The sequence below is a fragment of the Triticum urartu genome, chromosome 2, assembly GCF_003073215.2.
Source record: "Triticum urartu cultivar G1812 chromosome 2, Tu2.1, whole genome shotgun sequence".
NCBI classification, from domain to species: domain Eukaryota; kingdom Viridiplantae; phylum Streptophyta; class Magnoliopsida; order Poales; family Poaceae; genus Triticum; species Triticum urartu.
In genome coordinates, this window is record NC_053023.1 from 513,681,089 (window position 1) to 513,693,898 (window position 12,810).

Consider the following 12,810-nt stretch of genomic DNA (forward strand, 5'->3'; position numbering starts at 1 on the left):
TGTTAAAAATTTACCTCCTATTGAAGAAATACATGGGCTTAATACACCACCACTGCCTAAGGTGGTAGAGGTAAATTCTCTTATGAAATTCAATAATAATGACAATCCTCACAATATGCATCCTAGTCAATGCCTTTATGAGTTTGAAAATTATATTAGAAAACAAGATCACTTCAATGCAAATGTTATGAAACAATTGAAATACAATTCTGATATGATTGCTCCATTGAGTGACTTGTTATTGAGAATTTCAAATTATGTTAGAGGTGTTGGAAAACATGCTTCTATGGTTCAAACTCAGTTAGAACAAGTTGCTAAATCACAAAGAGAATTACTTGATGAAATGAATAATAATATGCATGACTTTGTTGTTAGAGTTGCAACTAGAGGAGGTAAAATGACTCAGGAACCACTTTATCCTGAGGGACACCCAAAAAGAATTGAACAAGATTCACAAAGAGCTAACACTAGTGCACCTAGTCCATCTAAAAAGAAAAAGAAGAAGAAAAATGATAGGACTTGCACACTTCTAGTGAACCTGGAATAGAAAAACCTCCTGATAATGAAAATGAAACTTCTATCTCTGATGCTGAAACTCAATCTGGTAATGAACACTCACCTAGTGATAATGAAAAATATAATGATGAGGTTCATGAAGACACTCAACCAAATGATAAAGAACCAGATAATGATGTTGAGATAGAACCACCTGTTGATCTTGATAACCCACAACCTAAGAATAAAAGATATGATAAAAGAGACTTTGTGGCTAGGAAACACGGTAAAGAAAGAGAACCGTGGTTTCAAAAACCTATGCCTTTTCCACCCAAGTCAACTAAAAAGAAAGACGATGAAGAATTTGAACGCTTTGCTGAAATGCTAAGGCCAGTCTTTTTGCGTACTTGCTTGACTGATATCTTGAAAATGCCTCCTTATGCAAAGTATATGAAAGACATCATCACAAATAAGAGAAAAATGCCGGAAGCTGAAATCTCCACTGTGCTTGCTAATTAGACTTTCAAAGATGGAATACCTAAAAAACTTGGAGATCCGGGAATACCAACTATACCTTGCTCTATCAAAAAGAATTATGTGAAAACTGCTTTGTGTGATTTAGGAGCTGGTGTTAGTCTTATGCCTTTCTCTTTATATAAAAGAATTGACTTGAATAAACTCACACCTACTGAAATATCTTTACAAATGGCTGATAAATCAACTGTCATACCTATCGGTATCTGTGAGGATGTGCCCGTTGTTATTGCTGATGTTACTATTTTGATTGACTTTGTTATACTTGAGATGCCTGAGGACGACAACATGTCGATTACTTGCTGCAGATAATTAATCTCCAGGTGTGGTTGAATTGACAACTAAGCTGCTAATACCTTCAAATATTTTTTGGCTCCCCTTATGTCGAATATATAAATTTGGGTTGAATACTCTACCCTCGAAAACTGTTGTGATCCCATATACTTGTGGGTTATCAAGGAGAACATGGTATTGAGAATCAAAGAGAGAGAAGAAGCCATCTAGCTACTAGCTATGGACCAGTAGGTCTGAGGTAAACTACTCACGCTTCATCGGAGAGGCAATGGTGTTGCTGTAGAAGACCTCCGTGATCGAATCCCCCTCCGACAGGACGTCGGAAAATGCCCCTAGATGGGATCTCACGGGTACAGAAGGTTGCGGTAGTGGAAAAGTGTTTTTGTGGCTCTCCTCACAGATTTTGGAATAATTGAGAATATATAGGTGGAAGAAATAGGTCGGTGGAGTCACGAGGGGCCCACAAGGGTGGGGGCGCGCCCTACCCCCCTGGGCGCGCCCTCCATCCTTGTGGCTTCCTAGTGGCTTCCCTAACTTGCACTCCAAGTCCTCTGGATGTCTTTTGGTCCAAGAAAAATCATCGCAAAAGTTTCATTCCGTTTGGTATCCCTTTTCTGCGAAACTCTAAAACAAGGAAAAAACAGAAACTGGGACTGGGCTCTAGGTTAATAGGTTAGTCCCAAAAGTATTATAAAATATCATAATATGCATATAAAACATCCAAAACAGATAATATAATAGCATGGAACAAAAAAATTATAGATACGTTGGAGACGTATCAGTGCCCACCTCGGGTGCCCCCTGTAAGGGCATATTTCTCCCTATGTGGTTTTGGTGATTGATGACAGTGAATTTGCGGACTAATCGTGTGCATTGAGCATTTCAGATATCTCATGCCTAGGCACAAGACGATTCGGTGCCCCTCGGAGCCTATTGAAGACGGCGGTTCTCTATGTTTCTTTTCGATGGATTTGAGTCGTAGGGAAGCCGTACTATTAAGAGGGGGTCCGCTTCGAAAAGGTTAGGGTGGAATACCCATGTACACATCTGTTCCTTTGCACCACCTTTCCTTCGCTTCATTGGAGCACCGTCCATTTATCCTTGTCTATGAAATAAATTTTCAATCTCATATTCATCATGGGGCTTAAATAAATTTTCAAGATCATAAGAAGAATCACCCCGATCATGATCATTGCAACAAGTAGTGGATATAGCAAAACTAGCATCCCCAAGCTTAGGGTTTTGCATATTATTAGCACAATTGACATTAATAGAATTTATAATAACATCATTGCAATCATGCTTTTTATTCAAAGATCTATCGTGAGTCACTTCATAAAGTACTTCATCCCAATTTTCACATTCACGAATTTCAAGCAAAACTTCATAAAGATAATCTAGTGCACAAAACTCACTAGCAATTGGTTCATCATAATTGGATCACTTAAAAAGATTAGCAAGCAGATGAGGATCCATAAATCTCAGGTTCTCTGATTTGCAATAAATACACAATTATTCCAACCAAACAGGCCAAATAAGACATCAAGGCAAACGAAAAGACAAACGGAAGAAGGGCGAAGAAAAGGAAAATCTTTTTGAAAATCATTTTAGAAGTGGGGGAGAGGAAAACGAGAGGCAAATGGTGAGTAATGTAATGCAAGGGATGAGAGTTTATGATGGGTGCTTGGTATGTCTCGGCTTGGCGTAGATCTCCCGAGCAACGGTGCCAGAAATTTTTCCTGCTACTTCTTGAGCTTGCGTTGGTTTTTCCCTTGAAGAAGAAAGGGTGATGCAGCAAAGTAGAGTAAGTATTTCCCTCAGTTTTGAGAACCAAGGTATCAATCCAGTAGGAGACAACACGCAAGCCACTGAATACCTGCACAAACAAACACCAACTTGCACCCAACTCGATAAAGGGGTTGCCAATCCCTTCACGGTTATTTGCAACGTGAGATCTGATATAGATGGATAAACGGTAAAGTAATATTTTTGGTTTATGGAACGGAAAGTAAAAGATTGCAAAGAAAGTAAATCGGAAACTAAAATTATATATCGAAAACTTATATGATGGAAAATAGACCCGGGGCCATAGGTTTCACTAGAGGCTTCTCTCAAGATAGAAATTATTATGGTGGGTGAACAAATTACTGCCGAGCAATTGATAGAAAAGTGTAAAGTTGTGATGATATATAAGGCAATGATCATGAATATAGGCATCACGTCCGTGTCAAGTAGACCGAAATGATTCTGCATCTACTACTATTACTCCACACATTGACCGATATCCAGCATGCATCTAGAGTATTAAGTTCATAAAGAACGGAGTAACGCCTTAAGCAAGATGACATGACGTTGAGGAATTAACTCAAGAAATATGATTAAAACCCCATCTTTTTATCCTCAATGGCAACACTACAATACGTGCCTTGCTGCCCCTACTGTCACTGGGAAAGGACACCGCAAGATTGAACCCAAAGCCAAGCACTTCTCCCATTGCAATAAAAACCAATCTAGTTGGCCAAACCAAATCGATAGTTCGAAGAGACTTGCAAAGATATCAAATCATGCATAAAATAATTCAGAGGAGATTCAAATAATATTCATAGATAAGCTAATCATAAATCCACAATTCATCAAATCTCGGCAAACATACCGCAAAAGAGTATTACATCGAATAGATCTCCAAGAACATCAAGGAGAACTTTGTATTGATAATCAAAGAGAGAGAAGAAGCCATATAGCTACTAGCTATGGACCCGTAGGTCTGTGGTAAACTACTCACGCTTCATCGGAGAGGCAATGGTGTTGATGTAGAAGCCCTCCGTGATCAAATCCCCCTCCGAAAGGATGCCGGAAAAGGTCCCTAGATGGGATCTCACGGGTACAGAAGGTTGCGGCGGTGGAAAAGTGGTTTCGTGGCTCCCGTGGAAGTTTTTGGGGTATTTGAGAATATATAGGAGGAAGATCTAGGCCAAGGGGTCACCGAGGGGCCCACAAGTTCGGTGGGGCGCGCCCTCCACCCTTGTGGCCGCCTCGTGGCTCTTCTGACTTGCACTCCAAGTCTCCTGGGTGTCTTCTAGTCCAAGAAAAATCATCGCGGAAGTTTTATTCTGTTTGGACTCCGTTTGGTATTCCTTTTCTGCGAAACTCTAAAACAAGGAAAAAACAGAAACTACCACTTGGCTCTAGGTTAATAGGTTAGTCCCAAAAATCATATAAAATAGCATATTAATCATATAAAACATCCAAAATAAATAATATAATAGCATGGAACAATCAAAAATTATAAATACGTTGGAGACGTATCAAGCATCCCCAAGCTTAATTGTTGCTCGTCCTTGAGTAGGTAAATGATAAAAACAGAATTTTTGATGTGGAATGATACCTAACATATTTATCCATGTAATTCTCTTTATTGTGGCATGAATGGTCATATCCGTAAGATTCAAAAAAAAGTTTAATATTGACAGAAAAACAATAATACTTCAAGCATACTAACAAAATAATCATGTCTTCTCAAAATAACATGGCCAAAGAAAGCTTATCCCTACAAAATCATATAGTCTGGCTATGCTCCATCTTCATCACACAAAATATTCAAATCATGCACAACCCCATTGACAAGCCAAGCAATTGTTTCATACTTTTAATGTTCTCAAACCTTTTCAACTTTCACGCAATACATGAGCGTGAGCCATGGACATAGCACTATAGGTGGAATAGACGGTGGTTGTGGAGAAGACAAAAAGAAGGAGATAGTCTCACATCAACTAGGCGTATCAACGGGCTATGGTGATGCCCATCAATAGATATCAATGTGAGTGAGTAGGGATTGCCATGCAACGGATGCACTAGAGCTATAAGTTTATGAAAGCTCAAAAAGAAAAGTAAGTGGGTGTGCATCCAACTTTCTTGCTCATGAAGACCTAGGGTGTTTTTGTTGGGGAATGTAGCATGCAATTTCAAAAAAAATTCCTACGATCACGCAAGATCTATCTAGGAGATGCATAGCAACGAGAGGGGGAGAGTGTGTCCACATACCCTCGTAGACCGAAAGCGGAAGCGTTAGGTTAACACGGTTGATGTAGTTGAATGTCTTCACGATCCAACCGATCTAGCACCGAATGTACGACACCTCCGAGTTCAGCACACGTTCAGCTCGATGACGATCCGCGCAGGGCTTCGCCTAAGCACTACGATGTTATGACCGGAGGTGTAAACTATGGATGGGGGCACCGCACACGGCTAAGAGAACAATTGTTGTGCTTTGGGGTGCCCCTGCCCCCGTATATAAAGGAGGGGAGGAGGATGCTGACCACCAAGGGGTGCTCCAAGGGAGGGATTCCTACTAGGACTCCACACCTAGTAGGATTCGGCCCCCCTTTTTCCTTTCTCATCGGAGGGGAAAAGGGAAGGAGAGGGAGAGTGAGAGGGAAATAGGAAAGGGGGCCGCTGATACGTCTCCATCGTATCTATAATTTTTGATTCTTCCATGCTAATATTATACAACTTTCATATAATTTTAGCAACTTTTTATACTATTTTTGGGACTAACATATTGATCCAGTGCCCAGTGCCAGTTCCTGTTTGTTGCATGTTTTTTGTTTCACAGAAAATCCATATCAAACGGATTCCAAACGGGATAAAAACTGACGGACATTTTTTTTTGGAATATATGTGATTTTTGGGAAGAAGAATCAATGCGAGACGATGCCCGAGGGGGCCACGAGGCAGGGGCGCGCCCTGGGCCCTCGTGGCCACCCCGTAAGGCGGTTGGTGCCCTTCTTTCGCGGCAAGAAAGCTAATATCTGGATAAAAATCGTGTCCAAATTTCAGCCCAATCGGAGTTACGGATCTCCAGCAATTTAAGAAACGATGAAAGGGAAGAATCAAGGAACGCAAAAACAGAGAGACAGAGAGACAGATCCAATCTCGGAGGGGCTCTCGCCCCTCCGCCGCCATGGAGGCCATGGACCAGAGGGGAAACCCTTCTCCCATCTAGGGAGAAGGTCAAGGAAGAAGAAGAAGAAGAAGAAGGGGGGCTCTCTCCCCCTCTCTCCCAGTAGCGGCGGAACGCCACCGGGGCCATCATCGCGACAACGATCTACACCAACAACTTCACCTCCGTCACCAGCAAGTCTTCCCCCCTCTATGCAACGGTGTAACCCCTCTTTTACCCATTGTAATCTTTACTTAAACATGATGCTCAACGCTATATATTATTTCCCAATGATGTATGGCTATCCTATTATGTTTGAGTAGATCCGTTTTGTCCTATGGGTTAATTGATGATCGTGATTGGTTTGAGTTGCATGTTTTATTATTGGTGCTGTCCTATGGTGCTCTCTGTGTCGTGCAAGCGTGAGGGATCCCCGCTATAGGGTTTGCAATATGTTCATGATTTGCTTATGGTGGGTGGCGTGAGTGACATAAGCACATACCCGAGTAAGTAGGATTTTTGCGTATGGGATAAAGAGGACTTGATACTTTAATTGCATGGTTGGGTTTTACCTTAATGATCTTTAGTAGTTGCGGATGCTTGCTAGAGTTCCAATCATAAGTGCATATGATGCAAGAAGAGAAAGTATGTTAGCGTATGCCTCTCCCTCAAATAAATTTGCAATAAAGATTACCGGTCTAGTTATCGATTGCCTAGGGACAAATAACTTTCTTGTGTGACAACAAACTCTCTACTAAAACTAACTTAGTTGCTTTTTTACCTAAAACAGCCACTACTTTTTATTTACACGCTCTTTTTTATCTTGCAAACCTATCCAAAAACACATACAAAGTACTTCTAGTTTCATACTTGTTCTAGTTAAGGCGAACGTTATGCGTGCATAGAGTTGTATCGGTGGTCGATAGAACTTGAGGGAATATTGAAGGAAATATGCCCTAGAGGCAATAATAAAGTTATTATTTATTTCCTTATTTCATGATAAATGTTTATTATTCATGCTAGAGTTGTATTAACTGGAAACATAATACATGTGTGAATACATAGACAAACAAAGTGTCACTAGTATGCCTCTACTTGACTAGCTCGTTGATCAAAGATGGTTAAGTTTCCTAGCCTTAGACATGAGTTGCCATTTGACTAATGGGATCACATCATTAGGAGAATGATGTGATTGACTTGACCCATTCCGTTAGCTTAGCACTTGATCGTTTAGTTTGTTGCTATTGCTTTCTTCATGACTTATACATGTTCCTATGACTATGAGATTATACAACTCCTATTTACCGGAGGAACACTTTGTGTGCCACCAAACGTCACAACATAACTGGGTGATTATAAAGGTGCTCTACAGGTGTCTCCGAAGGTACTTGTTGGGTTGGCATATTTCGAGATTAGGATTTGTCACTCCGATTGTCGGAGAGGTATCTTTGGGCCCACTCGGTAATGCACATCACTATAAGCCTTGCAAGCATTGCAACTAATGAGTTAGTTGCGGGATGATGTATTACATAACGAGTAAAGAGACTTGCAGGTAACGAGATTGAACTAGGTATTGAGATACCGACGATCGAATCTCGGGCAAGTAACATACCGATGACAAAGGGAACAACGTATGTTGTTATGCGGTCTGACCGATAAAGATCTTCATAGAATATGTAGGAGCCAATATGGGCATCCAGATCCCGCTATTGGTTGTTGACCAGAGAGGTGTCTCGGTCATGTCTACATAGTTCTCAAACCCGTAGGGTCCGCATGCTTAAAGTTTGTTGACGATATAGTACTATGAGTTATGTATGTTGGTGACCGAATGTTGTTCGGAGTCCGGGATGAGATCACGGACTTGACGAGGAACTCTGGATTGGTCCAGAGATAAAGTTTGATATATGGGATAATAGTGTTTGGTCACCGGCCGGAAGGGTTCCGGAATTCACCGGAAGGGGTTCCGGATGTCTCCCGAAATGTTTGGGTACGAGAACACTTTATTTGGGCCAAAGGGGAAAGCCCACAAGGTTTTTGGAAAGCGTAAAAGGAAGTTTTGCGGAGTCCAGGGGCCAGACGCCAGGGTCCCTGGTGTCTGGGTCCAGACGCCGGGAACCCTGGCGTCTGGCCCTGGAGTCCGAGAAGGACTCTTTCCTTTCGGGTGAAACCGACTTTGTGGAGGGTTTTACTCCAAGTTTCGACCCCAAGGCTCAATGTATAAATAGAGGGGTAGGGCTAGCACCCAAGACACATCAAGAAACACCAAGCCGTGTGCCGGCAACCCCGTCCCCTCTAGTTTATCCTCTGTCATAGTTTTCGTAGTGCTTAGGTGAAGCCATGCGGAGATTGTTCTTCACCAACATCGTCACCACGCCGTCGTGCTGCTGGAACTCATATACTACTTCGCCCCTCTTGCTGGATCGAGAAGGCGAGGACATCACCGAGCCGAACGTGTGCAGAACTTGGAGGTGTCGTGCTTTCGGTACTTGGATCGGTCGGATCGTGAAGATGTACGACTACATCAACCGCATTGATATAACGCTTCCGTAAACGGTCTACGAGGGTACGTAGACAACACTCTCCCCTCTCGTTGCTATGCATCACCATGATCCTGTGTGTGCGTAGGAAATTTTTGAAATTACTACGTTCCCCAATAGTGGTATCAGAGCCAGGTTTTATGCGTTGATGTTATATGCACGAGTAGAACACAAGTGAGTTGTGGGCGATACAAGTCATACTGCTTACCAGCATGTCATACTTTGGTTTGGCGGTATTGTTGGATGAAGCGGCCCGGACCGACATTACACGTACGCTTACGCGAGACTGGTTCTTCCGACGTGCTTTGCACACAGGTGGCTGGCGGGTGTCAGTTTCTCCAACTTTAGTTGAACCGAGTGTGGCTACTCCCGGTCCTGGAGAAGGTTAAAACAACACTAACTTGACGAACTATCGTTGTGGTTTTGATGCGTAGGTAAGAACTGTTCTTGCTCAGCCCATAGCAGCCACGTAAAACTTGCAACAACAAAGTAGAGGATGTCTAACTTGTTTTTGCAGGGCATGTTGTGATGTGATATGGTCAAGGAATGATGCTATATTTTATTGTATGAGATGGTCATGTTTTGTAACCGAGTTATCGGCAACTGGCAGGAGCCATATGGTTGTCGCTTTATTGTATGCAATGCAATCACCCTGTAATGCTTTACTTTATCACTAAGCGGTAGCGATAGTCGTAGAAGCATAAGTTGGCGAGACAACAATGATGCTACGATGGAGATCAAGGTGTCGCGCCGGTGACGGTGGTGATCATGACGGTGCTTCGGAGATGGAGATTACAAGCACAAGATGATGATGGCCATATCATATCACTTATATTGATTGCATGTGATGTTTATCTTTTATGCATCTTATCTTGCTTTGATTGACGGTAGCATTATAAGATGATCTCTCACTAAATTATCAAGATATAAGTGTTCTCCCTGAGTATGCACCGTTGCAAATGTTCTTCGTGCTGAGACACCACGTGATGATCGGGTGTGATAGGCTCTACGTTCAAATACAACGGGTGCAAAATAGTTGCACATGTGGAATACTCAGGTTAAACTTGACGAGCCTAGCATATAACAGATATGGCCTCGGAACACTGATACCGAAAGGTCGAGCGTGAATCATATAGTAGATATGATCAACATAGTGATGTTCACCATTGAAACTACTCCATCTCACGTGATGATCGGACATGGTTTAGTTGATATGGATCACGTGATCACTTAGAGGATTAGAGGGATGTCTATCTAAGTGGGAGTTCTTAAGTAATATGAATAATTGAACTTAAATTTATCATGAACTTAGTCCTGGTAGTATTAGCATATCTATGTTGTAGATCAATAGCTCGCGATGTTGCTCCCCGTTTATTATGTTCCTAGAGAAAAACTATGTTGAAAAATGTTAGTAGCAATGATGCGGATTGGATCCGTGATCTGAGGATTATCCTCATTGCTGCACAGAAGAATTATGTCCTTGATGCACCGCTAGGTGACAGACCTATTGTAGGAGCAGATGCAGATGTTATGAACATTTGCCTAGCTCAATATGATGACTACTTGATAGTTTAGTGCACCATGCTTAACGGCCTAGAATCGGGGCTTCAAAGACGTTTTGAACGCCATGGAGCATATAAGATGTTCCAAGAGTTGAAATTGGTATTTCATACTCATGCCCGTGTCAAGAGGTATGAGACCTCTGACGGTACTTTGCCTACAAGATGGAGGAGAATAGCTCAACCAGTGAGCATGTGCTCAGAATTTTCTGAGTACTACAATTGCTTGAATCAAGTGGGATTTAATCTTCCAGATAAGAGAGTAATTGACAAAGTTCTCTAGTCACTATCACTGAGTTACTAGAACTTAGTGATGAACTATAATATGCAAGGGATGACAAAAGTAATTCCCAAGCTCTTCGTGATGCTGAAATCGACGAAGGTAGAAATCATGAAAAGCATCAAGTGTTGATGGTTGACAAAGACCACTAGTTTCAAAAAAGGGGGAAAGGGAAGAAAGGGAACTTCAAGAAGAACGGCAAGCAAGTTGCTGCTCAAGTGAAGAAGCCCAAGTCTGGACCTAAGCCTGAGACTGAGTGCTTCTGCTGCAAAGGGACTGGTCACTAGAAGCGGAACTGCCCCAAGTATTTGGCGGATAAGAAGGATGGCGAGGTGAACAAAGGTATATTGGATATACATGTTATTGATGTGTACTTTACTAGTGTTTATAGCAACCCCTCAGTATTTGATACTAGTTTAGTTGCTAAGAATATTAACTCGAAACGGGAGTTGCAGAGTGAACAGAGACTAGTTAAGGGTGTAGTGACGATGTGTATTGGAAATGGTTCCAAAATTGATATGATCATCATCGCACACTCCCTATACTTTCGGGATTAGTGTTAAACCTAAAATAAATGTTATTTAGTGTTTGCGTTGAGCATGAATACGATTGGATCATGTTTATTGCAATACAATTATTCATGTAAGTTAGAGAATAATTGTTGTTCTGTTTACATGAATAAAACCTTCTATGGTTATACACCCAATAAAATGGTTTGTTGGATCTTGATCGTAGTGATACACATATTCATAATATTGAAGACAAAAGATGCAAAGTTAATAATGATAGTGCAAATTATTTGTGGCACTGCCGTTTAGGTCATATTGGTGTGTCGGTGTACAAAAAGAGGGGTACACTTTTTGTACCCCTATAACTATGCACGGGCAGTCTGAGCCACGGGTACCACCACACTGAGCAAGGCAAGGGAGGTGAGCCAAGGTAAGGCCGAAGCTCAGGAGAAGCAGAACGCCGCCAAGACCAAGACCACAAAGAGCAAAGGGGACAAAGCAGACCCCCCCCGGCAAGATCCTTGCTGGGAGGCGGTTTTAGCAAACCCGGCAAGACCCTTGTCGTGGCAGCTTGCCCCACACCTACGGAGTGAGTCACCCTTGAGTCCACTGCCCCCATGGGGCAAGGATTCGGGAGACATCCCCGTGGTGGCATGCAGATCTTTGTGAAGACATTCAAGATCAGATACGCCCTTTAGAAGATGATGATCCTTGGCGGGATCCCAGCCAAGGAGGACCACAAGGCCCCCGGCAAGAGCCTTGCCGGGGATGACAGCAAGCGCCACGGCAAGACCCTTGCCGGGGCCCCGGCAAGGCCCTTGCCAAAAACACCCATAGGGCCACCATCAGGCCCACGCCAGTCAATCCTCCACCGCCGTTTGCATGCAGCTGCCGACCCAACCGGCTGGCAGGCACCTGCGTGGCGGCATGCGGATATTCGTGGAGACCCACCGATATGCCACCTCAGCTGCCTGTCTGCCTGCATGGCATCGCGAGCACCGCTGGCCAAGGCGCGTGTCAACACGAGAGGAAGCGGCGACGAACGAGACAGGGCTCTCCCCCGTCCCCGATAAATCAAGGACACCTGGGCAAGACGCATTAAATGCGCCTTGTCATGTAATGCGAGGGATAACCTCACATCACTGTACCCTTTCCACCTCCTGTGTGCCACTGTGGCAACCCCTTTCCTATAAAAGGAGGCCCGAGGCGACCAGGAGGGGGATTCGGCTTTTTGGAGCTCCTCACGCCCCATAGCTAGCTCAAGAACACAGATATACAATCCACCAAAGCAGGAGTAGGGTTTTACGCATCCTCGCGGCCCGAACCTGGATAAACGAACCGTGTGCTATCTGTTTGATCCGCTCTTCTCACGACCCCGCGCCCCGCAACTGTAGTAGGGATTCTTGTGATCCCATAGGTGTCGTTCCCACCGACATGGTGTAAAGCACATGAAGAAAATCCATGCTGATGGGCTTTTGGAATCACTTGATTAAGAATCATTTGGATGCTTGCGAACCATGCCTCATGGGCAAGATGACTAAGACTCCGTTCTCCGGAACAATGGAGCGAGCAGCTGACTTATTGGATATAATACATACTGATGTATGAGGTCCGATGAGTGTTGAGGCTCGCGGCGGGTATCGTTATTTTCTGACCTTCACAG